The 10,320-nt window shown below is 41.7% G+C and overlaps 1 long non-coding RNA gene across 2 annotated transcripts; it reads left to right on the plus strand.

The window, feature by feature from the left end:
- The first annotated feature begins 1,905 nt into the window (after positions 1-1,905).
- Positions 1,906-8,950, plus strand: LOC128737732 (uncharacterized). Of its 2 annotated transcripts, none has more exons than XR_008412048.1 (5): positions 1,906-2,076; positions 7,830-8,070; positions 8,130-8,412; positions 8,473-8,618; positions 8,681-8,950. It is a non-coding gene; the product is annotated as an uncharacterized LOC128737732 (long non-coding RNA). The 2 variants fall into 2 exon arrangements; XR_008412047.1 differs by having other exon boundaries at positions 7,870-8,070.
- Positions 8,951-10,320: the final 1,370 nt, after the last annotated feature.

Raw genomic sequence — 10,320 nt, forward strand, 5'->3', positions numbered from 1 at the left:
AGTTGAACTCCAAGTCCCGATAAGAGCCAGGTAAAAGAGTCACTGCACTACCACACAATAACACTACGGGAAAAAAGTAGCAGCCCGTCAAAACAAACGCATCGACCGAAGGAGGATAAATGCAACTTTCGTGAAACCAGCGAAAGAAAATTGCACTGTTTAATTGAATCTCGATGGGAGCTGCCAATGAACGGAGCCAAGCAAAAACACTGGGCACACTTGGTACCATTGCACGAGTAAACCCTACAACGCTGCGGACGGTTTTCCCTTACTCCAACAATAAAAACAAAAAAAAAAGAAATACACATAAATTGCTGCTAACAGAAAACTTAACACGAACGACTTGGCTGCAAAGCCGCGTGAACAGACGACGAACCTTCGCGCACGGAGAGTGTAACGTACACTAGCCGCTCGGTTGGGGCTAAACGCGGCCCACAGCGAAGACAGCAAGCAAAGCCCCAACTCCACATGCAACACCGTCGAGCGAGAGATATCCAACAACCAGTCGGTGAGCGAATGTCGCTCGTTCGGTTTGGGAAAGGAGCCGCGAGTGCAAACTGCGACCGGTTGGCTATAATAACGCACAGTGGAGCTTCGGGTAATGAAAATTGGTAAGTAGACTTTATGGAGGTAGAACCACCATGGGGGCAAAAAATGTTCTCAAAAAAGCAATTTGACCATTTTAAATTCACTGTGTTTGGAACGTGCTATCATAAACAGAAGCAAGAGCTGCTCGATAAGAGTAAATAACCAATGAAAAATTTGCTTGACAAGCAGAAGCTTAGAAACTAGTACGCATTGCCCACCAGCTTCATAATCACTTGTTTACTTTTTCAGAGAGCCCCTTAGTAACGAATATTATTCTACGATTAGATCCTCCAATGAATTTTTGAAAATGAAAAACAAAATGAGCGTAGTTGAAAACGCGGCCTGATGAGGCGCACAACTACATGCGTCCGTTTGCGATTGAATCACACGCTGAATCGCGACAACGTCATGTGCAAAGCTTTGCTGCCTCAGCGCAGCAGCGGGTTGCTGGTTGCTGGTGTGCTGTTTGGCCACGAAGAGTTCAGTTCAGCGGAAAAAGTCACCATGTTATGCACGTAAGCGTTTGCTTCCACTCCACACGCCACGCGTGACAGCAACCGAATGCACGGTGCAGCACTTGACAGTGTGTTTCGGTTAAGTATTGTGAGCAATGCTTGCGGCAGAATTACACTGTAAAAAAACAGCACAGTCGATCCAAATGCCACTTACACTTGAAAGTCAATAATGGTAAACATTTCAATTTCACTTGTAAATCCCTATAAATTCCAAATGGAATCCACATCATTTTTGAATGTTTATAGCACTTGCACATTTCAAGTAACTGGCTTATGATTTCGATGTGCAAGACACTAAGCAAACAAATGTGTTTACACTTCATTGTAAATAATCTTTACTCTCGATTCAAATGCTGTTCACACTTGAAAATCAATAGCTATATCCATTTCATTTTCACTCATCCTTCCATACACATTTCAAATGGAATCCACGTAATTTTCAAGAAATTTGCCATTAACATTCTATGTGGCATATATGCTATGCAAACCAAATGTCAAAATTTTGATTTCTGTATGTGCAACATCGAATATTGAAGTGTTTCATCATTTGGATCTGTGCTATATGTGAGTGCATACGGCATTCAAGTGTGAGCCACTTCAATTGAAAGTGTATGGCTCATGACAGTGCCATACTGTCATCATTATCAAATATGGCGAAAAGTGATTAAGTAAGTTTGTTGTGCGCGGAACGAAAATTAGACGCGGCCGATTAAAATGTCCAGCTATTATATTATTTTATGCAAGGTAAGAAAGTGGTGTAAACAAACAAACCCAAAACAGTCGATATATTTTGTTATTATTTTAGGCTACGTCACTGGAAAATGCAGTTCGTTTAAGGCGTGACCAATACTTTCTCGCTCAGCGTACAGGAAATATTGTTTCAATGCAATGAGGACAGTTGGTGGAACAAACATCGAAAGTCTGGACAAGTAAGCTCGCATTTTTCGTACAATACGGTTTATAAAAACATGAGGTAAATAATTTAAAGTGGTCATAATCATATTCTTCCATGTTTTACTCATCAATAGAAAATAATATGTTGTTTTTCGTAAATTTTGCTTCATCATTAGTGCTTAAACAAGCATAAATGATAAAACTTATAATAAATATATTGCTTTTTATTAAAGCCCTTTTTTGAATAACTGGTATTCGGCGAAATCTATATCTATAAAGAAGGATTTCTGTCTGTCTGTCTGCCTGTCTGTCTGTCCGTATGTTCCTTATAGAATCGAAAACTACTGAACCAATTGGCATGAAAATATGCATGTAGAGGTTTTTTGGGGCCAGGAAAGGTTTTAGTGATGGTTAGAAACCCCTCCCCCCACTAAGAGGGGGGGCTCCCATACAAATGAAACACAAATTTCTGCATAACTCGACAACTAATCAAGCAAATAGAACAAAATTTGGCATGTGGGTGTTTTCGGTGACAAGAATTTATTCTATGGTAAATTGAGACCCCTCCCCTCTTTATAAGGGGAATTATAACTCCTCTCCTCTTTAAAAGGGGGGGGCTTCCATACAAATTTCCTCATAACTCGAGAACTAATCAGGCAAATGGAACCAAATTTGGCATGTGAAGGTTTTCGAGGGCAAGAATATTTTCTATAGTAAATTAGGACCCCTCCCCACTTTAAGAGGAGGGGCTCCTGTACCAAAGAAACACAATTTTCCTCATAACTCGAGAAGTAATTAAGCAAATTGAACCAAATTTGGCATGTGAAAGTTTTCTAGGGCATGAATATTTTCTATGATGAATTAGAATCCCTCCCCACTTTAAGAGGGGGGGGCTCCTATACAAATGAAAAAAAAATTTCCTCATAACTCGAGAACTAATCAAGCAAATGGAACCAAATTTGACATGTAAGTGGTTTTGGACGCAAGATTTTTTTCTATGGTGAATTGAGACCCCTCTCTTCTTTAGAAAGCGAGTTATGGCCCATCTCCTCTTTAAGAGGGTGGGCTTCCATACAAATGAAATGCAAATTTCCTCTTATCTCGAGAACTAATCAAGCAAATGGAACCAAATTTGGCATGTGAGGGTTTTATGAGGCAGAAAAAACTTTCACGATAAAACTACAAGGTATACAACCTTAAGGGTTGTACGAAAGGGTGGCGTAGGACTATATCAGATCATTAGATCAAAGACTAATGTAAACTTCATTTCTGGCATATGCATATTTATAAGAATCATTGTTTAAGTGAATGTTTAAAAGAGAAGAGCGAAATATTCAGATTCAATTCTTTATTGAATGCATTGGTGGCTTTGAAAATACGTAGACGGGGGTTCATAAGTACAACGCCTGCAACCATTGAGACAGATTTCTTTTAAAAATCACTTGTGTGCATTATAAAGGTTGAAATAGTAATGAATGACCAGCCCACAGATTATTATATTAAATGATTATGCGTAGCTTGACATGTTTCAATAATCTTACTTTAAATCGCTTGAGGCCTTTAAAAGGGCCATTGGTTACAAATAACATTAAAGCCAAAGCACGTTCATCGCAAATATGACGTGCCATTCGAATGTCCTTGTCTTTCGACATGAATGGCAACAGGCACGTTACTTAGCGGCATCGATTCACTGTCTCTTGCTCCGAAAAGGTTCTACTAGATTACTTTCACAGCTTACCGCTTGTTACATAGCACAAAATATGTCACATACGCAAAAATTTCTGTTTTATTTGTATGAGAATCCTTATCCTTCTACCACAGGGGTGAGGGGTCTCAAATCATCATAAAATAAATTCATGCCTCCAAAACCCCCCACATGCCAAATTTGGTACTTTTTGCTTGATTAGTTCTAGAGTTATGAGGAAATTTGTAATAATCTACAAATGGGAGCCCCCTTTCTAAAGAGAGGAGGGGTCTCAATTCACTATAGAAAAAAATCCAAAAACCCCCACATGCCAAATTTGGTTCCGTTTGCTTGATTAGTTATCGAGTTATAAGGAAATTTGTATATTATTTGTATTGGAGCCCCCCGCCCCTCCTAAAGAGGGGAGGGGTCTCAATTCAACATACAACAGATTTTTGCCTTCTGAAACCCCCAAATGCCAAATTTGGTTCCATTTGCTTGATTTGTTCTATAGAGTTATAAGGAAATTTGTATATCATTTGCATGGGAAACCGCCCCTTCTTAAAAGGAGAAGGGGTCTCATTGCACCATACAAAAAAATCCTGCCTTCTAAAACCCTTTACTTTTGCCTATTCAGCCGAGAGCCGGGGTGCCTCTTGCCGTATCAAGAATTCCTCTCCATTGTACTCGGTCCTGGGCTACTCGTCGCCAATTCGTTGCGCGTCTCGACACACGCAAGTCGGTTTCAACCTAGTCGAGCCATCTAGCACGTTTAGCCCCTCTATTCCTGGTGCCGGTGGGGTTCTTGAAGAGAACGGATTTCATTACACAGTCGTCCGGCATCCTTGCGACGTGGCCGGCCCACCGTAGTCTCCCAACTTTCGCCAGGTGTACGATGGGAATCTCTCCAAGCAGTGCCTGTAGCTCGTGATTCATACGCCTCCGCCACTCTCCGCTTTCCGTCTGTACTCCGCCAAAAATAGTCCGCAACACCTTTCGTTAAAAAACGGCAAGTGCACGTAAGTCTTCCGTAAGTAAAGTTACTGTCTCAAGTCCGTAGAGGATTACCGGTTTGATTTGCGTTTTGTACATCATCAGCTTTGTGCAGCGGCATATGCTCCTTGATCGAAACGTCTCGCGAAGGGAAAAGTAGGCTCGATTTCCAGCTTGAATGCGTCGTTGGATCTCCTTACTCGTACTATTGTCGGCGGTGACCAGAGATCCCAAATATACGAACTCATCAACCACTTCCAGTTCATCGCCGTCAATAGCCGTTACTTTCTCGGGAGCCTCTTCCTACCATATAGTTGGTTTTCAACACATTAATTTGTAATCCTATCCTCCTAGCCTCCGTTTTTAATCTGGCGTAGATTACCTCCGCCGTCCCACGGTTTCTAGTAATAATGTCGAGGTCGTCTGCAAAGGCTATGAGTTGGCTACTCTTACTGAAGATCGTTCCCCTCGTTTCGATGCCCGCTCGCCGAATCACACCTTCAATAGCGATATTGAATAACATACAGGACAGTCCATCCCCTTGCCGTAACCCTCTGCGCGATTCGAAAGGACTTGAGAGTGTCCCCGAAACGCACACGTAACACTTCACTCGTTCCAAAGTAGCTTTGACCACCCGCGTCAGTTTGTCCGGAAAACCGTACTCGTGCATTATCTGCCATAGCTGTTCGCGTTCAACGGTATCGTATGCTGCTCTGAAACCCACGAAAATATGATGCGTGGGCACGTTGTACTCTCGACATTTCTGAAGGATTTGTCGGAGAATAAAAATTTGATCCGTAGTAGCACGGGCCCCCATAAAGCCCGCCTGATATTGCCTTACGAATTCTCTTGCTATTCGGGATAGACGACGCAACAAAATCTGGGAGAGCACCTTGTAGGCGGCGTTAACCAGCGTAATGCCACGGGCTTTACAGCAGTCTAGCCGGTCGCCCTTTTTGTAGATGGGACAGACTACGCCTTCCATCTACTCCTCCGGTAGTTTCTCTTCTTCCCAAATTCTTGAAATCAGCCGGTGAAGTGCCGTTACTAGCGGTTCTCGGCCATTTTTGAAAAGTTCTGCTGGGAGTCGGTCCTTTCCGGCGGCTCCACTATTCTTCAGCAGACCGATTTCTCGTCGGATCTCTTCGAGATCGGGAGCCGGTACGCTGTTGTCATTTGTAGGTACTCCGAGGTTAACTTCCATTGCGTCTCCTGCTGCTATATCGCCGTTGAAGTGTTCATCGAAGAACTGCTTCCACCTATCAACCACCTCGCGCTCGTTTGTGATTAGATCCCCTCCCTCGTCCCTGCACATGTCAGGATTTAGTGTGTGGGCCTTGCGAGTTTGGTGCACCTTCTCGTAAAACTTGCGGGTATCATTAGCCCGGAATAATTGTTCAAGCTCCTCACGATCTCTGTCCTCCTTCTGGCGCTTTTTCCTTCTCAGGATCGTGGTCAAGTCATTCCTCGCTCGTCGGTACTTGGCCAAATTCTCTCTCGTGGATATGCTCAGATAGTTTTCCTCTCTATCGCTTCTTGGCATTCCCCGTCAAACCAACCATTTCGTGCACTCGAGATTTCCACACCTAGCACCGCGGTTGCGGCCTCGTTGACGGCCGAGCGCATCCTACTCCATCCGTTTTCGAGGGTCGAAGCATCTAGCCCCACAGAGGAAGGCAGAGCTTCATCCAGTACGCGCGTAGTTTTCGGCAGTTCGCGGGTTATCTAGTTGCCGAATGTTTAGCCGAGGAGGGCGGGTTTGTCGCGAGGTGTAAACCGTCGATAGTTTTGAGCGCACATGTACTGCTACTAGGTAGTGGTCCGAGTCAATATCCGCACTCCGTAGGGAGCATACGTTAGTGATGTTCGAGAAATACCGGCCCTCGATGAGAATATGGTCGATTTGGCTCGAGGTTCGTTAGTCAGGTGATCTCCAGGTGGCTTTGTGGATATCTTTGTGAGGAAAGAAGGTGCTTTTGATCACCAAGCCTCGGGAAGCCGCAAAATTGATGCATCGCTGGCTGTTATCGTTCGTGTCGGTGTGCAGGCTATGGGGTCCGATCACCGGTCTATACATTGCTTCCCTGCCGATTTGGGCGTTCATATCCCCGATGACGATCTTGATGTCCCGTGGTGAGCAGCTGTCGTACGTTGCCTCCAGCTGCACATAGAACCCTTCCTTCTCGTCGTCGGGTCTACCTTCGTGTGGGCAATGCACGTTTATGATGGTGTAGTTGAAGCAACGGCCTTCTATCCTCAACACGCACATCCTCTCGTTGATCACTTTCCAGTTCATTACGCGATCCTGCATTTTGCCCAACACTACGAAGTCCGTTCCCAGCTCGTTGGTAGCTCCAACAATCGCAAAAATCGGGCTCTGCCGCCACGGATCCTCCACACCTTCTCGCCTTTGCGACAGATCTCCTGCAGTGCCAAACTTTCGGGGTTCTAGCTGATCGAGCAGCACCCTGTCGCCATCAACGAAATTTAGCGATCTGCAGTTCCAGGTACCAAGTCTCCATTCCATGTCCTTATTTCGTCGCCTTGGTCCATGCCGAATATTCCGAAAAGATATTTCTTGACTCTTGTTAGTGTTTTTTTTTTATAGGTAGCCGTACTAGGGCTTACGCTATCGAGTCTCGTGATGGGGTTGCCATCTTGCAGTGTCGAGACACACTGTGCCTCCTCCCCTGTTGGTATACGACCTTAGTTTCCACCGGGGTTGGTTACCCGATCTCCGCTAAGGTTGCTCGTATTCCAGCTGGTACCACGTGGAGGTAGGGGTAGGAGTTGCTAGATAAGAGGCTAGGGACCACAATGGGGTCTGTTTTACGCGTTATCCAACCATTTACCAGCCTTCTAAAACCCCTATATGCCAAATTTAGTTCAATTTGCTTGATTAGTTCTCGAATTTTGAGGAAATTTGTGTTTAATTTGTATAGGAGCGCCCCCTTTTTCGCCCTCCTTAATATTGGTCTCTTATCCCCTCCATAAAATTGCTGGTCATTTTATCTATCCAACGGCATATAAATTGTTCAGTTGCGTTTAGTAGTTAAGTAGTTATTAGCATTTGAAATCTTTCATTCAAACGTTACACTTCTATTTTCGTTTTCACAAAGTGCTACCCAGTCCCAGTATAGTAAACAAAGACGTAGTCCTACGTCAAAATTCCACTATTAATTTTATTCACGACAGAAATACACGATGCAAATCACAAAACTGCTTAAAGATCGCCCAACGAGCCCAAGAAGAAAAATTATAGCGATGGTTATTAAGTCTATTACAACATTTATAAGTACCTATAAGCGTTACCAAGTAACCAAGAGAAAACTCACGACAAAAATATTAATCAACCACAAGAAGAGTATACCATAAAGCCTAATGCTGAACAAACAAGTAATGTCATAAATTGAGTGTACCTTTGTGTAATTAACTATATAGTATTCTATTTACAGTTTTCATAAACTTTCTCTGTACACATCTAGGACAAGGAATAGCGCACGCTTGCCAATTATCACCGAAATCAGTGAGCAAATTAAATTTGTTTTCATCGAACAGCTTACAAGAATCCGGCGGAGGTGCATCCACTCTGTCCAAAATCAATTTAGCGTCCTGTCCAAGCCGCATCCTGGCCTCGTGAAAGTGAAAGATGACCACGACAGTGACGACTTCGATGATATCAAACACGCTGCATCTTCAATTGTCGACGGTGGTGTGGAACTGGAACCGAACGACAGGGTTAGTAGCCAATTGTGTGTGTCTCCTAACAAGTCTAATTAACTTTTATTTTGATTTCAGCCGATACTGCTGGATGTGCTTAGAAAGCGAACATTTTCAGTCGAAGTACATTCTCTTCAACGAACGCTACTAAGCTACAAAGAAACGAAAGACTGCTGCCAAATTTACGCCAACGACGACTGCTACTCGTTATTAAGTAGCAATCGGTAAGAACAATAGTTTATGGTACCAAAATCAATTACTATTATTTCCTTTTTCACATTTTCAGTGATCTGATCAAGGATGCCGTTTCGCTTGGCCATTGCCTCTGGATAAAATGATTGAGCATATTTACTTAGCATCGACAACATTGGGAAGGTTCTTATTACATTTTAATATTATGTACCGTGCAAGCACCATATTCAAAACAGTGCCTAATTCTGAACAGTTTCATTATTCATAAATATTAACAAAATTCTAGTTATTTAAACAAATTAATCACTACATCTGATGATTTCATATTACTAAAATGGTTTAAATAGCTAGAGTTTTGTCAATATTTAAGATAAATTTGCAGCTGTTCAGAATTAGGCACTGTTTTGAATATGGTGCCTGCACGGTATATCCATTAATTGGTTTCAATAAAAATTGCATTGTTAGAAGTAAAAACTATACTATTTTATTAATTATACCACATTGCCTAATCATATGCAACACCACAAAAAGCAAATTGTCGTATTTGGCTGTCATATAAAATATCATACGAAATCCAAAGTGAAAACCATTTAATTTTCATAAACAATGCATTGCGTATTCAACAAAATGCATTTAAGATCTAATAATAGAACCTTTAATATTCATAAGCATGACACGTGAAATCTTAATGTTTTGCTTTTTGATAATCAAATGGACGACATGTGAAATCTTAGCGTTTTTCTTTTGAAATGCTGGTGTGGCATATTGATTGAATCTCAAGTGTATTCCACTTTAATACGATGTGGTTCATCCTATAGCACAGATCTAAGTGGAATCCACTTCATGAGAACGTGTTGATTTTTTACAGTGTAGACATATTTCTAAGGGACATAAAGGTTTAGAATTTCAAGTAAAAAAAATCATTAGCAAAATATTCTTTATCTAGTAGTAACATAATGTTACAATACTGTGTCATGAAAAAAATAGAAAACCAACTGTTAATTCCAGCGGTGGAATGTAGCAATCCTGCTCTTTATTACAAATTGACTAGCAATTGCATGGTAGGATATGTCGCTGCTTCGTCGTAATTGCCTATTCCCGTCCTATCCAACACATATTGTTTTAAATATCAGCGATTTTTATGACACACAATGCAAAATTAGTTATTCTGTGTGAGCTGAGATTTATTTAAATGCCATTTATCATTAAAGAATTCCTAGCAGCCAAATTTCCTACGTTTTTTCGTGCGACGAAGAAGAAAATGTCGGCTAATCATTTCAATTTCCGACATTCATAAAATGAAAATAACTCACGCAACGCATTGTCCTTATTCTGCAACCGGGAAAACTTGCATGGCCTGCAGAAATTTTGCAGAATAACATTAGTCATGTCGTTCTACACAAATACATGCGCGCTAGCTTCGTAAACATTATTGTGATTTTTAGTTCGGACGATGAAAAATATTGATGGACGGATTTTAAAACGGTACGACGAATTTAAGATATAAGGCCAGTTGCTTAATTTGAATAAAATGCTTTAATAATCGCTTTTTAGTGAATTCAAAGGGCACGGATCGGAAGATAAGTGTGCTTGAGTCAAATCAGCAGCAGAACTTTTGGAGTATTCATTAAATCCGCCTAAGAAATGATGAAAATTGGAGTGGCTTTGCTTACTACGACGGGAATTAGAAATAAACCCTATGTGATAATTAAGCATCTCGAAAATTTTGAATAA

Source organism: Sabethes cyaneus, chromosome 2 (assembly GCF_943734655.1).
Source record: "Sabethes cyaneus chromosome 2, idSabCyanKW18_F2, whole genome shotgun sequence".
Lineage (NCBI taxonomy): Eukaryota > Metazoa > Arthropoda > Insecta > Diptera > Culicidae > Sabethes > Sabethes cyaneus.